Source organism: Chiroxiphia lanceolata, chromosome 28 (assembly GCF_009829145.1).
Source record: "Chiroxiphia lanceolata isolate bChiLan1 chromosome 28, bChiLan1.pri, whole genome shotgun sequence".
Classification (NCBI taxonomy): Eukaryota; Metazoa; Chordata; class Aves; order Passeriformes; family Pipridae; genus Chiroxiphia; species Chiroxiphia lanceolata.
Window position 1 is genome coordinate 4353829 of NC_045664.1, and position 20480 is coordinate 4374308.

At 51.0% G+C, this 20480-nt stretch overlaps 1 long non-coding RNA gene across 1 annotated transcript; it reads left to right on the plus strand.

The window, feature by feature from the left end:
* The first annotated feature begins 1567 nt into the window (after positions 1-1567).
* LOC116799480 lies at positions 1568-20041 on the plus strand. The gene is made up of 2 exons (XR_004361066.1): positions 1568-1717; positions 19952-20041. It is a non-coding gene; the product is annotated as an uncharacterized LOC116799480 (long non-coding RNA).
* Positions 20042-20480: the final 439 nt, after the last annotated feature.

Genomic DNA, 20480 nt, shown 5'->3' on the forward strand with positions numbered 1-20480 from the left:
CCTTGTGTTTTCAGCACTGAAAAGCAAGCCTGACTCGCTGCATATTTTGTGTTACCATGGTTTATGTCCAACTGCAAGGATTTAATTTTGTCCGTCATCAAGCCGTGGTTTCCATATGACACCAGTGCATTCCTTCCCTCCGCCTGCTGTTCTGACAGACGACAGAATCGAATTAAACATTCCCACTGCCACGCTGAAAACGCAGGAGCTTATGTTCCCCTGGCTTGGGAGATCAGGGGGCAGATCCCTCACAGGTATAAATTGTCCCCAGCACGGGTATGAAAATTCACCCCGGTCACCCCAGCTGAGGAGCAGCCTGGGACGTCTTTATTTCCCAGTCCAATAAGATGGATAAAGCAGGACTGACAAATAAGACAGAGTCTCCCTTTTGAGTGTGCCTGGCTGTTCTGAGTGATGATTATTGTGTTTCCTCCTGGAGCAGTCGCTGACCAGCCCGGCTCATGCCTGTGTGAGCCAGGGAAGAGAAACCCCTCCACATATTTCTCCCCTAACTGCAGCCTGCCCTGCCTCCCAGCCAATTGCAATTTCATGGCATCAACATTTTAAAAAAGCCAATCCCCAGGCTCTGCCTTGCTGAGACTGGGAGTAGATAAATGACCAGTTCCTTCTCAAAACACCGGCTGGGGTTTCAAAGGGGCCTGAGGGGATTACACACACATCTCACTTTGAAATTTAAGCTCTGGATCTTGAAAGAATAAGGTTTATTCCACAACTTCACACCCTGAAGGGACAGCTCATTGCCTGTGATGTCATCCCATCAGGGAACTTTTCCAGATGAAGTCAGTGCACGGTCCTGGGCCACCCTCTGACCTCCATCTCCAGCAGGACAGCAGTGCTGTGACCCGGCTGGGGGGTTTCCAAATGCTCTGGTTAACAGCAGCTCCCTGCTCAGTCCATACCTTGGGAATACAGTCACTTGGAAGTGCTGAAAAATCCCAGTGGGTGGGAACAGGAGATGCACCACCCTCAGGAAGGGAAAAAAGAGCCCAAAGGGATGAGAGTAACAATCCAGCAGGGTCTGCAAGTCAATACCATTCCTGGACTGAGCCAGGAACTCTGGCAGGTTTTGGAGTGCTGGGGTTTTGCCCTGGATTTGCAGCCTCCAGGGGAGCTGTTGTCAGGGTTTGGGAGGTGTGCTGGGGTGATGCTGCTGGTGCCAATAGCCCAGGAGAGGGGAAGTGAAAACTGCTGAGGCTGGGGAAGGAAACAGATTTGTATTAATTAGAAGCAAATGCTGTTTGTTGGGCAATGGGCTCCAAAGCAGATGTTTGTCCAAATAGCCAAGAGCTGGGTCGTCTCCAAGCAAAAGTGATAAATAATAGGAACGATGTTTCTTGTTGTTCCATGTGTGCTCAGGTCAAACCCATGTGTTGCTCAGGGCTGGAAGTGCCAGAGAGTGACACCCCTTGTGTCCTGTGTGACACCACTGCTGTGCCCCTGCCCCCCAGAGCCAGGGCAGGGCACGAGCTGCTGGCTCCCAGCAGGGATGTTCCTGGTGGCCTTGCTCCACCTGTGACCAAATCCCTTCCATTTTATCCCCGGGAACAGCACCAGCACCTCTGTGAGTCCCCAGCCTGCAGCAGAGCCAGCAGAGCAGGGGACAGGCACCTCCTCCAGGACACATCTAAAGGGGATGAGGGAAGAGCTGTGCATCCTTCCGTGGCCCAGACTTCCTGAACAGACTCAGTTTTTCCAGGTAAGGTTCAAGGTTTTAATTAATGTTGATGCCTAAATTTGGGGATGCCTAATTTGTATAATGCTCTTTAATAAGTTAACCACGGTCTTCAGATCAGGTAAGTCTTTGCTGTTCACTCTGGACATGGAACATAAATACAGGGAATCAGCAATTTTCAGGGAGAGGTACCTGTTTGTTCCTGAGGTGAGGGTGACCTGCTGATTTCCTCTCAGGCCTCTGTGTGTGACATCTGCCCCCAGACACCCTCTGACCGTGTTCTGGTGTTTGTTCAGGATGTGGCACAGGTGTAGGAACACCTGTGGGTTCGGGTGCCAGCACATAAATCAGCACAGCTAAACAAAGATATGGATTTACATTCCTTGTGATGCCGAGTTTAGAAATGGGTCAGGACGAGACAGCTCCCTGAGAATATTGTCCTTGGTTTGCGCTCGAATTGACTGATAAGTAGTTTAAGTAAACATTTTTTAAAGAGTGGGTGTATTGTTCACCTTGGGATGTATCCATGTGACCGTCCTCCTGTGTGTGTGGATACTTAGGGAAGTGTTTTGTATCTTGAAGATGTGTGTGCTGGGACAAAAAGCCTGTATTTAAAATTAATTTGTGTAAATACACATGTGCACGGGAAGCCACCCTGTTACAGACACACATGGAGTCACATACATATGTGCATATATAATCACGTTTGTGTACACAAACAAATTATGTACAGAAAATTAAGCATATGCCCGTCTCACCCCCCCAGTGAGGCATCCCCCTCCAAGGAACATCAAACCTGTTTGTGTCAACACACAGACCTCTCAGCCCAGGAGATATTGATACAGACACACCAGGAAAAACAGAGGCCTCAGTACCTGGGAGGGTGATTACCTATTTATGCCTCATCCCTACACCTCTGTGATGCTCCCTCCTGCTGTAATCTCTGTCCCTCCCAGGCAGAACTCCCCAGCCAGAATCCTCTGATCTTTGCCCTCTTTTCCTTCAAATTAAATTTCAACTTTTTTTAAATCTCTGGTGAGTGACAAGCCAGTGCCAGAACTGTCTTTTAATACACAAAAGCATAAATAATGCCATCCATCAGAGCTGTCACTCAGCAAGATGGATTGCTACTTGTCCAGACACCGGAATGACACAGAAGTGAAAGTTAGAAACTGTCTCTTTTCTTTACTTGCTTTCTTTTTCTTCTTCTCTCTTCCCCCCCCCCCCCCTTTTTTTTTTTATTTGCCGGACTGCTTGATTCTGATTAATGGTGCTGTCAGGGAGGGATTCCGCTCGCCCGGATAATGAGTCAGGAATGTATTCCCTGTCACAAACACAGCAGATGTCAGGGGCAGAAGGGCCCGGGAATGCCAGAAACAATATACAGTTTCTTCCTAGTCCCCTGACAGGCCAATATGCTGCACAAGGTCTAATTTATGTAGACAAAATGCAGGCAAGGGGCTGTGGCAGCAGAGGAGCTGTGGGGAAGTGTGGAGCACAATGCAGGGGAGAGCAGAGGGAGGTAATGAAGGCGAGCAGTGGGACTCAATAGCACTGCATCAAACAGCCTTAACAAGAATGGCCCAGGACCACTTTGACTCCATTAAAGTGCACTTTACATCATTATGGAGAGAAATCAAACAGGGCAGAGGGCTTCTGTTTCTTTTAATGGCTCGATTAGGTTATTCACTCATGGGCTGTCATAGCAGAGCAGGGGCTGCCAGCAGAGGGGACAGTGGGGCCGGGTCCCCTCCCAGGGCAGGGATCCTGCACGTCCCCCCCTCCGTGTGCACACGTTCACAGGGGCTTTGCCAGGCCTGCTGAAAGGATTTCAGAGCGTTCTGTCTTGAGATGCCTTCACTTTTTGGGGTTGGAAGTGCTGGAAAGGGGCCGCGTCCTGCTGAAAGCCCCTTGGCTACCCGGGGTCCTGGCTTGGCAGCCAAGGGGAGCCCACACTGGCTCCAGAGGGTGCTGACCTTCCCTAGGCTGGGGAGGAGCTCCCAGCTTCAAACTGCTGATATCATGGAATGTCCTGGGGAAATAAATCAGCGTTTTGAAGCGCGTGCAATGCTCTGCTCTGCTCTGCTCTGCTCTGCTCTGCTGCACTCGCTGCTCAGCACTCCGGGGCAGTTGGGATGCCAGTGCTGCTTCAGCATTTGGAGTAATGAGGTCCTGGCCCAGGAGGACTCACACTCAGGGCCATGGGAAGGTGTGTTCCAAGCCCTGAAGGTGCTGCCAGGCTGTCTGTACGTGTCACAGAACAGTGAAAATATTAACTACAACGGAGACGTGACTTAGGGAAAGGAAAGGGCTTCATTAAAGTGTTCTGATGGCTGTCAGAGTTTCTGTAGTGACATCAGAGTCACGCAGCAAACTCCAGAGCACTTCAGGGAAACACCCCTTTTGTGAAGCTGTCACATTATCTGTCCAGCATCTGCTCAATGAAATCGTGTCATGCTGCAAAATTCTGAGAGGGGAAAAAGCCTTTGAAACTGGTTGACTCAGAGGCAGGTTTTTAAGGCCGTGGCTGCAGAACTTTTTACTGTGATCAGTGTTTTCAGCCCTAAAAAGCCTTAAGGTAGATATAAAGTCTCACCATGGAGCATTAAATCTTAGTCCTAATACAGCCGTTTCACTCTGTCTTTAACCAGGGTAAAAATAATGGGTAAAAATAACCCCACACCAGGCATTTTGGTGCATTCACATCAGTTTCTGCTGGTTTCAGCACACTTTAAATCAGGCCACGTGTCCTGTGGTGCTGCAGTCGTCCATGAACTCTTCCACAAGAGCCTACTCCAGCTTTTATCTCCTTGTCTCTTTAACTTAATCTGATCCCTGCCCCAGGAATGGTCCCAGTAACTCCTTCCTGAGGAGCAGGAGCTGAGCTCTGACACGATGTTGGCACTGAAAGGTGAAGGACCTTGAGGTTACAGGATCTGAGGGGGTGGAGGGAGAGCACACGTACCCACAGAGGTAAAAATCCAGAATGACAGAGAGATGAGAAAAAAGATAAGGTTCTGCTACCCAGAGTCACCAGAGCAGGCAGGAGCTGCTCTGAAAGGGAAAGCACAGGCAGGATGCTGGGGCTGTCAGATCTCATGCCCAAACTGAACAGCATTAAATGGCTGGTCCTGAGTTTTCCCCTGACCCTGCTGTAAAATCCTGTGCAGTGTCACAAAGCCACGTGCACTCAGCAGGAACCTCCTGTCTGTGACATCTGGGCAGCTTGTTTGAGAGTGACACTGCCCAGTGAAGTGTGTTTGCACTGGTCAGGGGGCTGTCCTGGCAGGATCAGCTTTGCCAGACCCTTCTGAACTGATAAGGCTGTGCTTTTTTTACCCTCCCCCCAAAGCTCAACAAAGCTGGTTTTTATTTAAAATAACTCCATGCCTGCTCAGAATGCCCCTAATCAGAACCAGCATCTAACAGCCTGAAAATAAAGGATATAAAATTAAAGGCTGCAATTGCTTTGGTTTTACAAGCCCGAGGCCTGGTGAGCTTTGCTCCAGGAGAGGGGGGTGAGGGGCTTGGGTTTGTTGGTTTTGCTGGTATTACCCTGATCAAAGCAGCTTATTGTAAAGTGAGCACAAAAGTGGATTTAGAAAGTTAACACATTAAAATAGGTGTGACTGACATCAGAGGCAGTGCTGGAAGGGACTGCAGGGAACGAGGGCGAGATGAGGCAGGTCCAGGGGGCTGCCAGGAGTGGGACAGGGCACAGAGGTGAGGGAAGGGCTGCTGTGATGCTGCAGGGCAGGGATGGAGCAGGGCTGGAAGGCAGGAGAACACTCAGCAGCAGAACAAAAGTAAGTTTACCTAATGAGGCTGGTGCAGAAGTGCATCCCCAGCAACAGGAATGACCCCTCCACTGCCATTTGTCTCTGTACCCTTTGGTGATCCCCTTTAAGTGGAACAATGTGAAGCCTCACCCTCTCCTGCTCTCTTTGTAACCCAAAGGCAGAGCAGGGGCTGTGATCCTGCAGGGCTGAGCTCTGGGCTGGGTGTAATGGAAATGCTCTGGAAGCTGTTGTGACACAGACATTAATAACAGCCCCAGGAGCACTCCTGGGGCAGAGCTGTGGGCTGTGTGACCAGAGAGCCACGAGCGCTGTTTAACAGCCTGGCCCCAAGGGTGCTGAGGCACTGCCTGTGCTGGGAGGTGGGAGCACACACATGGTGGGAGAGGGGGAGATAAGGCTGTTACAGCATTTATCTGTCTGTGCCTGGGGTTGTAATGAAGCTGCTCTTGTGTGGGCCAGAGTGTGCAGGGATGTGGTGGAAGGGAGGGAAGGCTCTGCCTGTGGCAGCAGCTCCGGTGCAAAGTGACTCCATTGGGTTGAGGGCGATGGAAGGAGAGTTGTGACCTGGCTGGTGGTGGAGCAGGAGGGGCTGCAAGGCTTTGGGAGGTCACCCTGGATGTGTGTCACCAGCTGAGGTCTCACAGCCCCCCGAGTCAGCTGCACCACACCAGGTACCTGCTGTACCCGGGGAGGGGAGCTGGAGCAGCTGCTGGGAATGCTGATGGAAGCAGGGAAGGTGGACTTTCCAGGCCACCCTCTCCCTGTCAGCTTTCGTGGGCAGCAGCTGAGCATGGAGTTATTTAAGCTGTCACCAGCTGGGCTTTGCAAAAGTTGCAGCCCAGGAGATTTATGGCTGTGGGAGCCGGGGCAGCATTCTGTGTAACCTGAGTCCTTGTAGGACCAGGGCAAAGCCCGGTCAGTGCTCAGGCTTCTCCCTGCTCTCCCGTCCCTGCAGCCCCACGAGAGGGGATTGGATTTCAAACGTGCTCTGTGTGTCGTCCTTGGAAGACAAAACACAAATAAGTGACACCCCAGGACCAGGCGTCTGTGCCAGGGCACGGGGGAGGCAGGGAGCTCGTGGGATCAAAGGTGCCCCCTTGGCTGAGGCACAGCCCTGGGGAGGGAGGCTGGGAAGACCAATTTTCACAGGTCTCAGCACCAGGAAATAGGCATTTCATCATGAGCTGAGTCGTGGAGAGGAGCATTTGGACAGGCTGGTGCTGCTAAGGCACAGACAAATGTAATTTATTACCCCGAGGCTTCGGGAGGTTTGGGGAGCTCGGGAGGAACATGAAGCATCAAGGAGGCCTGCCCCTCGAGGAGGCTTTTTGGAGAGTGACTAATGGGGGTGGGATATTCTCCTCTGAGCACATTCAGTCCTTTCACACATCCCTGTTGTAAGATAAACACTGTGTAGGTGTGGGGAGAAGGGACGGCCTCCCCGTCGAAGTGCTGACCCAAAATTCAGGACACCTGGGCTCGCTCACAGCTGGTGTAGGTGGCTTACACAATTCAGCAAGTCAGTTAATCTTTCCCTGCTCTATCAGTTCCCCATCTGCAAGAGCTGATGATGCCAGCACGGTGCTCCCAGGTGCTGGGAAATGCAGGTGTCCCTGCACACGCTGTCCCAGGGAGGTGGCAGTGACCCTCCTGCCCAGGAGGAGCTGCAGGCTGTGCCTGTATTGAGGGGAGGACGTGACCCCCAGCCTTCCCCTGGAGGTTGTTTCTCTCCTGTTTGCACTTGGCTGAAGGCCCCAGGTAGCTGATGAGCAGTTGGGGTTGGAGCAGGGAGCTGCTCTGGACGGGGCTCATGTGCTGCACCTCAGCTCCTGCCTGCGGGTGTTTTCCTGGGAACTCTGCAGTTTCTTACCTGTCCCTGCTCAGCCTGGGATGTGTTTTGGGTGAGCAGGGCAGAGAGGCTGTGCTGAGGGAAGAGTGTGACCTTGCAGGAGTGATTTCACACAGATGCACCACAGCCAAGCCAGCACTAGAGCCCACCCTCCCGTGCCTGCGCTGCAGGGGAGGAGGGCTGGGGAGTCATTAGTATTTCTGAGATGTATGAAGAATTTTCAGGTGAATCGGGGCCTTTTATAGCTGTACAAGGTATTGGGTGTTTTTCATGCATGTGGTGATTAACTGTTGGTATTAAATGCTGAAGCCCACCCCTTCCCATATGTGCGAGTGTGTGTGCGTGTGTAGCAAGGCCAGGCAAATGACTAATGCAAACCTGAGGAGAGACAGCAGAGCATATTGTAAAGATCAACCCTATTTCAGCTTCTGTTCGAATAGGAAATGCCAGAGATTGTTTCATAGTCTTCTGCAATGTTCATTATAAAAGTCCCCAGATGGCAGATGGCTATTAGCTCACTGTGACCTATATAAATGTCAAACGTAAAGCTATTGCCCCAGTGAAAATCTCAAAATAAATAACAACAGGAGGGATGCTGTTCTGCTGCCACCAGGATTTATGGATTATAAATTCATGCTAATTCATCCCAAAGCCAGTGGAAGAATGAATCTCGTCCTTTTGGAGGAATTCACTCAACACCTGCTCGCAGCCAAATTCGAGCCCCCCACGCCTGATCCTTCCCTGATCCCTGCTCAGCTGCCCCCCCCTGCAGCCACAGCTGGTTCCTGGGAAGAGCTGGGTGTGCTGGGGCTGGGATCGATCACCGGGTGACAATGCCCGTGTCACTCACAGCTGACAGGGGAGCCTTTCCTTTGTTTGCCAGAGCTGTGTAACAGCAACTTAAACCCCGATCCCAGGTTGTTTTCCTTGCCCCCATTGATCGCCGTGGCACCTGTCAGTCAGCAAAGGCACGTGAATCCTCCCCAGGATTTTAGGGGTGTGTTTGCAAAGGCAGCCTGGAGCCCCTCAGGCCAGTCCCCGGGCTTACAGAGGTTGGCTTGGAGGAGAAGGAGCAGGGGAAGGGGGGGCTTTGTTTGCTCAGCTGTTTTGTTATTAGGTTCTCATAAATAATCAAGAGGTGAACAACATGCCATGAGTAGTTTTCTGTAGCAAAACTTCCCCTGTCCCACTCACTGCTCTCAGACGGGGTGGGATGGAGCAGCTGCTCTTTGCAGGCAGCCAGGACAGACTGGCTGTCACACCCTGTGCAGCTCCATCCCCCCGTGGCTCTGGGGCTGCTCTGGGCCAGCCCGAGGTTCTGCAGCAGGATCAGGTCCCTCGGATCCCACGTGCCCTCCCTGTGGGGTGGGAGCAGGGAGGGCACAGCCCTGAGTGGGACGGACACGACTCCACTGTGCAGCAGCAGCTCGTGCAGCCCCCGAGCTCCCAGGAGCAGTGGGGAGTGTGTGTGTGGTGGTGGTGCAGTAGTAGGAGTGGAGTGATGGGGAACCTGAGCAGTAACTCGCGGTGTGAGGGCACAAACACGAGGTGAGGGCTGTCAAATTCTGCTTTGGGATGACGTGTCTGGAGCTCACCGAGCTCTGCCGAGCTCTGACACCTCCACATTAACTTCATACCCGGGCTGCATTTATCTCAACTCTCCTCCCTGCACCCTGCAGACAAGACCTTTGCCAGGAAAAGGAATGGCATTCGTGATTTTCAAGGAATTCGTCCTAAATGGCCATTTGAGGACGAGGGGATGGACAGCCTGGCAGTCACCATTTAGTGTGTTCATTTGTATTGATGGTGCTGCTGTGTTCAGGTGCCTCAGGTGGCATCAAGGACAGGTAGTGCTCAGTGAAGAGCAAGCACAGGAGCAGGTTGTTTTTAAAAATATATAATATTAAATGGTGGGGTTTGAAAGAATTGCTTTTTTTTCCCCTCAGAAGCAATTTTCACAAAACAAGTTGTTGCTGCTGTCAAAACTCTTTAAGTTTCACCAACACAAATTGTGTTTTGTTTTTTTAATATATTGCTCGGTGGAAAACATAAATGAGCAGATTTTAGAAATATTTCATCTTCATAAAAGGCATTTTTGGTAAACAAATACAAGTGAATATTTTATTTATGTTTTTGATAAAGGTATGAACATGTAGTGATGTCATGTGGGGAATGAATCAGCTTATTAAAAAATTAAGAGAGGAGTAGGAATGTGGGTCATTTCTATCCACGCAGGAGCAACTTCAACCATATTTTTCTCTCAAATACGAGATTTCATTTTCGAACTGTTGCAATAATAAACATTCCCAGGAAGCATAAACTTGCTTTCCTTTCTCAGCACACCAATTTATATTGGCTGGAAGCTCGCAGGCCTCTGAATCTGGGAATCTCTCTGTAAAAATAAACCCTGTGTCACACCTGGGGGGTGCAGAGCTGTTCCCTGTGACCCCAGAATGGAGAAGTGGGGTGGATGTCACATATATATGTGGTTTTGAGCAACACTGGCAGGCTGCTGCAACACCCCCCAAGGCCCACTGGGGTCTGGGAGCACCAAATAGTAAATCCAAGGCTCAAATCTCTGGTGTAGTTAATGACCAGAGCTCTAAAAACATGTATTAAGCCTGACATTACAGTGACAGTGCTAAGTGCTTCCTGCTAAGTGCAGCCCTGCCTGGTATAAATTAGGAGTAATTAAATCCATCACAAAGTAGAGCTGTGACCAAAGTGTGCTGGAGTTCCACACGTGTGTGCAGGAGGGACAGGGGGGTTTCTGGGGTGGGTTGGGCAGGAGCATTTACTGTGGAGATGCCCCAGGACAGGAGCACTACCACCCTCAGCAGGTGTGCTGGGCTTCCCAGGGAAAATCCTCTCTGGATATGGCTGCTGGTGACAAAAGGTGTAACTTTTAGGGTAATCCTGGTGAATTCTTGCTGCTTTAACCCTCTTGTTCCAAAGGCCCACTCCTCAGAACAGAGGGTCAGGATACCTGTGGTATAAAATGAGATTACACCTCCTAAATCCAGGAAACTCTATTTACATGGACTGACAGTCCAGCCTAGCACTGGAAAAAGTTCCTAAAAAGGTAAAAATTCAGCTTCCTTAAGCTGAATGAGGGTAGATTTAGACTAGATGTTAGAATTAAATTCTTTACCATAAGGGTGGTGAGGCCCATGCACAGGTTGCCCAGAGAAGTTGTTGACTCCCCATCCCTGGAAGCATCCAGGGCCAGGTTGGACAGGGTTTGGAGCAACCTGGGGTAGTGGAAGGTGTCCCTGCCCACAGCAGGGAGGTGGAACAAGGTGATCTTTAAGATCCCTTCCAACCCAAACCATTCCATGACTCATGATTCTCTGATTCTGTGCCAAAAGGATGGACAAGGAGATTCTCTTCAGTCCTCTTCTTACGTCACGCTGAACCTTCCTCCTGATTTTTTTTTCCCTGCATAAAGGAGGACAAAACCAAGGAGGAAACTCCTTATCTTGTGTCAGTGCAGCTTCACCTGCAGTGGTTCCTTTGCTGCCCTGGGGGTCTGTACTGGCACTGCCGGGGCTGGGGAGACTCCCCAGGGGATGCAGAGCTGGTGGCAGCGATGGCAGAGCGAGGCCCCTTGTTGTGCCAGGCCTGCAGAGAAAAGAAAGACAGCTTGGCTGAGAGCAGATCTTCTCTCAGAGGCCCAGTTCCAGCTGCCCATGGGAGCCAAGTCAGTCTGTGTGAGCTGATGGTGCTTGAGGAGCTGCCACAGGGAAAGACGTGGGGCTGGAGCAGCAGCACCCCTCGTGCTGCAGCACGGCAGGGTTGGGGTTAACGGGGCCCAGAGGCAGGAACAAAGGAGGCTTTCCTTTCCCACTCTTTGGCATGCCTGCTCCTTGCCTCTCCCAGTATTTGCACGACAGTAAATTCCGAGCTCTGGAGGATATTTCCAGCCAAAGCCTACATGTGCAGGATACTGTAATGTAAACTGCATATGTTGTGAGAAGTTGTTAAATGGGACCAGCAGATGATAATGTGCCCAGCGTTGCTGCTAACATCCCTCCACTTCCTCCCCCTGCCCCGGGGAAAATGAGACCCCTGCCCCATCAATCCTACCTTTCTGACAGGCCTGTAAATTCAAATAAAGCAGAGCTTTTGGGCACCAGAGCCCCAGGAGCTGCCCCGTGGCAGAGCAGCCCTGGTTCTGGGAGGGAGCTTCGGCACGTTCAGGCACATCCAGGGTTCACTTGCTGCTTCCCATCTCCAGGCTCTGCCTTGCAGACAGTGAGACTTGTTGAAAAAGTCTGGCACAACCCACTGCATCTGCCACCTTCCCCTGCCTCTTTCCCACTGCTCTTCCATTGCAAAGAGCTGTTCCCCTTTCCTGTGTGAACTCAGGGATAACGGGAGCTGCCGTGTTTCCTCCCTGCTTGAGGAGGGGCAGCTGTTGAAGCCTCCTGGTGAACAGAGTGAACCCAAACCCAAACAGGGAACTCTCCTCATCAGCTCCAACAAGAACCGGGGCTGAGGTGGGCACAAAACTGGCAGCTCTCCCTGCCAAAATATTTGGAGGTGGTTTCATATCAGGAAAATAATCTGGGTGCTTCTCTTGGAGTAGAATCCTGATGGAGACTGAAAATCTGAAGAGTTTCCCTTAAGGGAGGTGTCAAACAGCCTGAGGGGTTGCAAGTGTGCTCTGTCCTGGAACCAAATCCTTACCTGGTAAAACCAAATTCTTACCTGGAAGGAAAAACACTTGGAAGTACAGTGGAATTAAGATCCTGTCCTTTCCCTAGGGGAACTGGGTGCCCATCTCTGAGACAGCAAGCACCAAGGCTCCTATGGGGCAAGAAATCCTCCCACTTCTTCACCCTTGCTGGAGTGGGCCCTTTTCATTCCACACTGCCAGTTCCCTGTGATTGAAATTTGAAAGCATGTAGCTGTTAATCTGGGAGTGATTAAAGAGCCTCATTTCTTGGAAGAGTCAGTACTCATCATCTGCCGTGCTGAATGAGCCTCTAACATCCCCTGATCCCATTATATTGTGATTAATTGTGCCAGTTTAAGTCAATAATTCATTTGTTAAAAATAGGCCTGCAAAGTATCATTTGTCTCAGGGGGGATATCAGAATAAAAAAAAAAATTCATTTGATACTTCTCATTAAATTAGTGTTGGGAGTTCTATTGAAGGGTTCTGTTCATGAAACATTTATTGCAGGCTTATTTGATAAGAAGTTGTATTTGTCTAAAATCATGCCTGCTAACAGATGTAAGGGCCTGCATTTTTCCATTGTTAATGAAAGGATAAGAGCCTAAATAAGTAGGTGACTGGGGAGAGGAGTCTGTGGTGACAGTGGTGGAGATTTTGGGAACGTGTTTTACAAACCAGGCAGAGATAATGTCCTCATCTGTCACTGCAAAGTGGGGTCCCCTTCTCCCCACTCCCTGTTGGGTGTGACAGTGGTGATGGGAGGTGATGTGCCTGCAGTGGGAGATGGATGTGCCTCAAAGACTCATATGTGCAAATGGTTATGGATGTTGCATTCATATTCATCGAGCCATTAAAAATGTTTCGGCTGTAAACGGCTCTAAAAGGAATATATAGGGAATAGTAGCTCGTCTGCTAATGATAATGGCCATAACTGACAGAGACACATGCTTAATATCTTCATCCCTGCACTCAGTCAGACTCTGTGCCACGGTAATGTTCCTGGAGATGTGTGGAGGGATGGATGGGTCATGGGAGCTCACCAAAGCTGCACAAAGCACCCCTGCAGGAGCAGCCTGGGTGGCTAATGGGGTGTGCAGCCCTGATGGATGGGGGGTCACGGGTTCCAACCCAGGCCACGTCACCAGAGGCCAGACCCCCCCCAGCTGATGGATGTGCAGAGCTAAAGGGGGTTCAGTGGCTCTGACCTGGCCCTGGTGTCTTCACTGGGACACAAACTGAGCGGGGCTGGGCTCTCCCTGGTGCCAGAGGGCAGAGATGGGTCCTTGTGCCTCATCCTTTCGGGGTGTGCAGCAAAGCCCAGCCTGGTGTGGCTGGGAGGACCCAGTACCATGTGTTCCCTGCACTTCAGTGCCCTGATCCAAGATCCAGCCCTCACAAACAGCAGGATAAGTTTTGCACAGCCTTGGCATCCCTAAAGGAATTTCTTGCAGTGCCCTGAGAGCTGCTGCCCACCCACCCACCAGAGCTGCAGGAGCCACTGTGCTTTTCAGAGGAGATAAAACCCTCTGGGGACGCTTACCTGGCTGCTTGCTGGGTTGAGGTGGGGCTCCAGTCACATGCATAGTTTCCTCTCTCCTCCTCTCCTTTCTCCATATGCCATTTCTTGGTATTTGTTAGATTGCCAATGATTTATGTAAAAGACTTGTCACAATTAACTGAGCTCCGACCCCGTGTTCTCATGAATCACCTGGAGCACCGGAGCCGCTGCTGGGAAAGGTCTCTGGGGCAGGTCCCCAGGGAGGGCTGGATCAGGTGTGTGCCCTGTGCTCACCCTGCCCCTGTGGCAAAGGGCTCCTTCTCACAGAGGCTCGCAGAGTCCCCTCCAGGTTCCTTCTGGAGCTGGGCTGTGTCAGGCAAAGCAGAGCCGGGTTTGTCTCGGGGTGAAAAGCGCCAGCACAGGGGACAGTGCAGAGGGTGGGTTTGAATTCTTGCTCTGACTGGGCCCAGCTGGACTGGGCCCATCACTTCTTCTGAGTAATGAAATGAAGGATGGGGAGGATGTGCTGGGGAAGGAGGTGCTGGAGAAGTCAAGGAAACAGTGCACAGCTCAAGGAAATGCGCACGTCAAACCAGGCTGGGCTTGGAAACCCCGTCAGGTCCGGTGCCAGGGCCTGTTCCAAAATTTATACTAAGAAAAAAAACCTCTGCAAACCACAAATGCCTCTCCAAAACCAAGCTATGTGGTTGTTTTTGTTTTTTTTTTTGCCCGTGTCTTTGAGCTATTTTATAGCTCTTGCATCACGTTACCTGGGGATCTGCCCATCGGCACAATCCCCCCATTGTCTGGGAGCCCCCGTGTTTGACAGCGGCTTCTATTAACGGGACGTGCTCGGCCAAAAATGTGTCACCGCTGCGGGAGGGCGAGGGAAAAGCGCCTCTGAAGGCTGAGTGACAAGTCTCATGTGTCTGCGTGGGGTGGGCAGGACGTGAGCTGGAGCAGCAGCCGGCGGGGAGGGGGGAGAGGGATGCCCAGGGTCCCACAGCTGTGGGTGCAGCTCCGCGTCCACGGGTGCTGTTGTGCTCCCTGGCAGGAGGAGCTCCGTGCTGCCCTGTTTCTGACATAATTATGGGTTTGCAACCTCGGCCTTTTAATGCACTGCTGCTGCTTCTGGTGGTGTCCGTGGAGAAACAGGATGGATCTTGTTTATGCTCAGCAGAGCTCAGCTCAATTAAGTCGATGAAGCCAAATCAAGGACAATTTCTGTTTGATGGAGCTGCGAGTAAAGTCTCTCTGTAAAACCAGTGCAGGTTGTGCCTCTCTCTGACAGATGGCTCGAGGAAGGTAGGGGTGCCTTGTCATTTTCTCACACTTTGGCAACATTTTGTGTAGCTTCTCCTGTCAATAAAATCTCATTTGAATTGACCTGAATTGACGGATAACTATTGACTCAAACAAGAGATGGATCCAGTCAATAAGCTCTCACGCCTCAGGGCATAAGCCAGTCACTAACTCAGGGAAGGTTAGAAGGAAATATCCCTGATGTGTTGATTATTCCATAAAATTGTCCACTAGGAGGATTTATGGACATTTGGTTGCTCACAAATACAACATACAGGGCTGTAGGGACCATTAACCTGTTCTAGTCCAGCAGTTCTGAGGTTCTGCAGCTCTGAGTCTCTTTTCATGAATTGTAGAAGAAAAATTGGGTATTGGTGGTGTTTAAAGGCTTGGAAAGAAGCAGAATTTTGTTGTTGAATCTTAATCTGGATACTGGAACCTGAGATGTCCTTTCCCTGTTTCTCTCGTAGTCGTCCCATTCAGAGCCTTTGGTGCCTGACATAAAAATAAGAGCTGAGTTTTGTGCCTCCTCCTTGTTTTTCACACCCCGGAGTAGCTGAGTTTAGGAGGAGCAAACTCCTTGGTTTCAACAGGTAGCGTTGCTGCAAAGTGTGCTGGACCTGTGGTCCCACCTTTGGGCTGAGTTTGCTGTCCAGGGGGTTTTTGGTGCTGAGTCCTGCTCTGGCTGCTCAGGCTTTGAGAATTCCAGTGCATGGGAAGGAAAGGTCCAGCAGGAGGAACAGGTGTCAGCTGGGAGGTTGTCACCAAACTGATTATTCCTACAACATCCCCGGGATCTGAACCTCAGAGGCTGAACCCCTGGAAGGAGGGCTCGGGGCGTGCGACCGGAGCAGCCGGGGCTGCCAAAGACCCCCAGGGATCTGGGAGGCCCCTGGGTGGGAAGTGACATCCAGCAGCACCTCCTGTGGCAGCTCGGGAAAAGCTGGGTTTGGTGACATTCTGTGTGTGGATGTTCCCCACAGCCCTCCCTTGGGGACAGCTGGTGCTGGCAGGGCAGGGTGGGGCTGAGCTGGGCTGCTGCAGGTTGGGAGCTGTCCCTGCTGTCCCTTTAAGCCACGTGCTGTCCCCCTGCTCCCAGTGCAAGGCTGCCTGTCAGCAGGGAGCAGAAAACAGATTGTGACACAGGGCAGTGATTTTTTTTAACAATCCTATTATGAAAGACAGAGTGCTCCCATTTCCTTTGCAGCTTTTATCAAGACTTAAATTGCTGCCAAGGGAGAAGGAGGGGGGGAGGAAACTTCACTGCTTTTATTTTATTTTTAATTTTTTTAAGAAAGGATTTTGCTTAGTTACTAAATTCCTCCCTAAGTCTCCTCCAAGCAGAGATCCAACAGTATCCCTATTAAATTATATAGAGCGAGTCCAGTCCTTGGCTGTCAGCGGGACCCATCAGTCCTAATTTATCGCCCCAGGAAACACAGTACAATTATGGTAATAAATAATAATAGGATTCAGTACATGACAACATGAATGATGGAGCCTCTCAGAACTCATTTACATTGCTTTGTGTTGCAATCACCCTGCTTCTAATGTAATGCCAAGCAAATGAGCCTTTTTGAATATTGTGCAATCTATTGCAAGTCAACTGGCACAAAACTCACTCAATAAATCATGTTCAAACACATGCCTCTAATGACAGGTAAATCAACAATGAAGTAATTGCATTTAATGTATTGAAATACTGGACAAAAACAGTGACCTCGAAGTGACTTTTTGGAGAAGGTTTGATATAGTTGCAATGGCAAACGGGTCTGGGTTTTTTTTTTTGTCGGGCACTTCTTGCTCAGATGCACACGGCAGAGCTGATGACACCGTTTCCTTGGCACACCTCGGGGTCCTGGTGCTCCTGAGCCAGCCCAGAGCCTGACGTGGCAGCTCCGGGGCTGAGCCTGGGCTCGGGATCAATGCTCTGGATAATCAGGGACACGGAGGGGGGGAGTCTCTGTGGCTGCAGAGCTCGGTGACAGCGTGGTGGCAGCTCGGCTGCAGGGCTGGGGGGGTTCTGCCCTGTTGCTTCCAATTGACTGGTTCAGTTTCCCCAATTTCCACGTTCCATTTATTTCAACAGGAAAGGGAAAAGACGTGCAGGGCTGCCAAGCAGAGGCTGCTGTGGCACCTCCCCTCGGCCCCTCCCGTGTTTTCAGGCGTGGTGGGCTGCGTTCTGCCTGGGTTTTGGGGGGTTTTTCCTGGGAGAGCAAAGGCTGGAGGAACACGTGGGTTCAACTGGAAGTGCCCTGATGAGATGGTGTTGTCTCGGAGGACGTGGCTCCAGGAGACCATCCTTGCTCCAGCAGAGGTGCTGCTGGTTTTGCCAGGTGGCCAGGAGAGACCATGGGTGAGGAGTGGGCAAGACACAGGGCCAAGAGGATGGCAAAACAGTCCCTGGCAAAACAGTCCCTGGCAAAACAGTCCCTCAGTTGTTGCTGCCCCATAAAAACATGATATCTGCAGGGGAAACTTCTAAGATTCTGTTTGAAAGCAAGTGAAGAGACAACTTTGCAGATTTTGGCTCTGACTTTGCTCCCTTACCCTTCCCTTGCAAGGGAATTTTGCAAGTGTCAAAGGTCTCCTTGGATTCTTCAGGCAATGGAAAGGTTTTACATATCCCCAGGCTTGACTGTCTCTGCTGATAGCTCCCATATGATATAAACTGATTAGCAAAATGTCTAGAGTCAGGACAAAAGAACTATTAACCAAGAAAAAAAAGAAAACAACGAGAAATTTCTGCAATTTTAGAAAATTGTTACCAGTTGTACTTGCCATCCCCGTTTGTTCCTTGGCAGTAGGAATGTCAGGATGCAATCACCCAGCTTTCCTAGACACCAGGACTCTGGGATCTCAGTTATAAATACTTCCAGTGTTGATCATGTGGTGGTTGTGTGGGGCTTTGTTTTGTTTCCTGCTGGCTGTTAGGATGGATTCCTGTCATCCCTGGAAGCATGGCAGGTATTTGGCAACACGGCTTCCTGCTGCCACAGCTCATTGCCCAGAGGTAAAACCCTTCACACCTCGCAGCCTGAACTCAGAACGGGGCGTGGGGTGGTGGTTGTTTAGTTTGGGGTTTTTCTGGGAACCTGAGACAGAGCTGTGGTCTAAACTTTTGTAGGCTTTTCTCGCCGTTTTTAGGGGCTACCACTGAAAAAGCCCTGAGCTTTTCAGGTGCAGTGGTGTGAATCCCAGCCTGGAGAAAGCCAGCAGGCCTGCACCTCCCATCCGAGGATCCAGCCACCAAGGGTTGGATCCTGGTTTTAGTCCAAGGTTTTGCCTGTGTTGGTTTAACCAGTCTGTCCTCCGGGCTGCTGCCCCTCTGCTGCCCGGGACGGTCACACGTGGCCAGGTCTGTGTGCTCACACGTGTGCTCACACGCAGCAGCGCGTGGATCCCGCCCCGTCCCCTCACACGGCTGGATCCCGTTTCCAGGCTCTCCCCCCGTGCCGCAGCCCCCCGGTGTGAATTGATGTCGGCGGTTTGGTGGCAGGAAATGGACTCACTCCCCTCCCGTTTCCCTGCACGGCTCCCCAGGGCCGATAATCAGGCTCTGGCTGTGAAGCGGCCGCGCAGGCAGCGTGATTGATGACCGGGGGTCACCGCGCTCCACCTTTCCCACTGCAGCTCCAGAGCACACACACGGCCCAGCTGGAAGGGAACAAGGGGCTGAAAGTGAGGAATAAAGGGTCGGAATGAGCGGGAACTGCAGAGGGCCCCAGCCAGGACAAAAGGAAGGAGAAGCTGCTCTCGTGAGCACCCGCGGCCGGAGTCGAGTTGGGGTTCCCGGTCCTTGCTCCCCCCCTCCCTGCGGGGAATTCGGGGGAGCTGCTGCATTTACTGCTCTGGAGACAGGGAAGGGTGCAAGGGTTTGGGGGATCTGGGATTTTGGCAGAGGGTTTGGGAATGTGAACGCTCCTTTTCCTTTGCTGACCCTCTGCCATCCACCTCTCTGCACCCGCCTGCTCCAAGGACGTCCTGCTGCTGATGGACTGAGATGAAGGGCAGGGCTGTGGAACACTGGGAAACTGGGAGCACTAAAATAGGGATTGAAACCTGGATGGGAGTGAGTGCTGTGAGCAGGTATCTTCTCTGCACCTCCAGCCTCACAGAGTCTGCCTTCCCTGGCTCCTGGGAAAGGATGGCATGGGGGACAAGGGATCCCCCTTCACTGTCCAGGAGGAAATTCCTCCAGAGAGGCATTCCTTCTGCACTGCCTTTGCTTCCCAGGTCCCACTGTTGCCTTTGGGAAAAGACTTCCCCCTGCAGCACTTCCAGCCAGGTTTGTCAGGTGGTTGAGCTCCGTGGCAGCTCCAGTCAGGAGCAGGCAGGTCATCCAGCCCCGGGTGATTCATCCCACTCTCCCACAGCAGTGGCCACTGCTGGTCAGGGGTGGTGGCACTGCTCTTCACTAGAGGCCCAGGGAGATGTTCTGCTCTGGGACTTGTTAACCCCCAAGCTTTTCACTTTGCTTGGTCAGGAGTTGCTCTCTGCCCTGTGGAGTGTGGAAATGGGGAACAGGGATTTGCAAAATCCACAGGCAGTTCAGCGTCCACCAAAGTGTAAAATACTGTTTTCATCCTCTAAGTGCAGACTTGGAGCAGCTGCACAGAGATGTCCTTGGGGTCCCTGGAGTCACCACACATGCACCAGGGTACAGCTTGGGCTCACAGGGCCTTTCTCTCACAGGGTGCACATGCTTTGGTTCACCTCCAGGGCCCGGAGGTTCTGTCTTTTTAAGAAGAGTCATGAAAGCTCCCTCAGTGCAATAAAGCATTGTGAGAACACGAGGTTCAGTTTCAGGCTGGTTTAAGGTGAATTAAGAGATTAAGAGCAGCGCCACATCCTTTGTACTGGCTTACTAAGTCAGTTAAAGATTATCTATCGACATGTCAGATGCATCATCACCTCACTGTGATTCAGCAGTTGCTCTTCATATGCACAAATGCAAGTCAACATGCTGGAACTAGAACATTTTTTCATTGAGATTTAACTTAATACAACTTCACCTTTGTTTGCTCTAACAATGTTCAGTGGCTCTAATGACTCACAGAGCTGGTGTCGCTCTGAAATTTGAGTCTTTGCAAGAGATGTGAAATGTTGTTGTTGCCCTACTTTGCAGAATGAGGAGATACAGTGAAAATGGGAGAAATCGGTCCAATAGCACTCAAGAAACTGGCAATAAAGAAGACATGTCAGTCACTTGTAGGAACAGAGGGAGATTTTGGATTTAATTCACCTCAAATTTCAGTTGATTCTGCACAAGTGAGTAGTGATTTTTGATTCACTGCAGACAAGAAAAAAAATGCTGATTTTGCTGGCTGAGTCAGCTCTGAGAATCTGATTTGGGTATGGCAAGGTTTATTCTTTTGTTATTATAACAAAATAAGTAACAAAAAGATGTTCATCAGAGGAAAAGGTGAGACCTTGCCCTTGAGTGAACTGATCTTTCTCTTTTGTGGGTGTGTAATTTCACACCGTGACAGGCCCTTGTGTGTGAAACGAGCTGGTTTTGAGGTGGCACAGGAGAGGAAGGGAGAATGAACTGATGCAGTTGAAGTTTCCAGCACCTTCTGGGCTAGTGATAGAAAAGCTGCTCCTGTGAATTCCCTGGTTCCCACTCGCCGGGGTCCCCCAGCTCTGCACTGCAG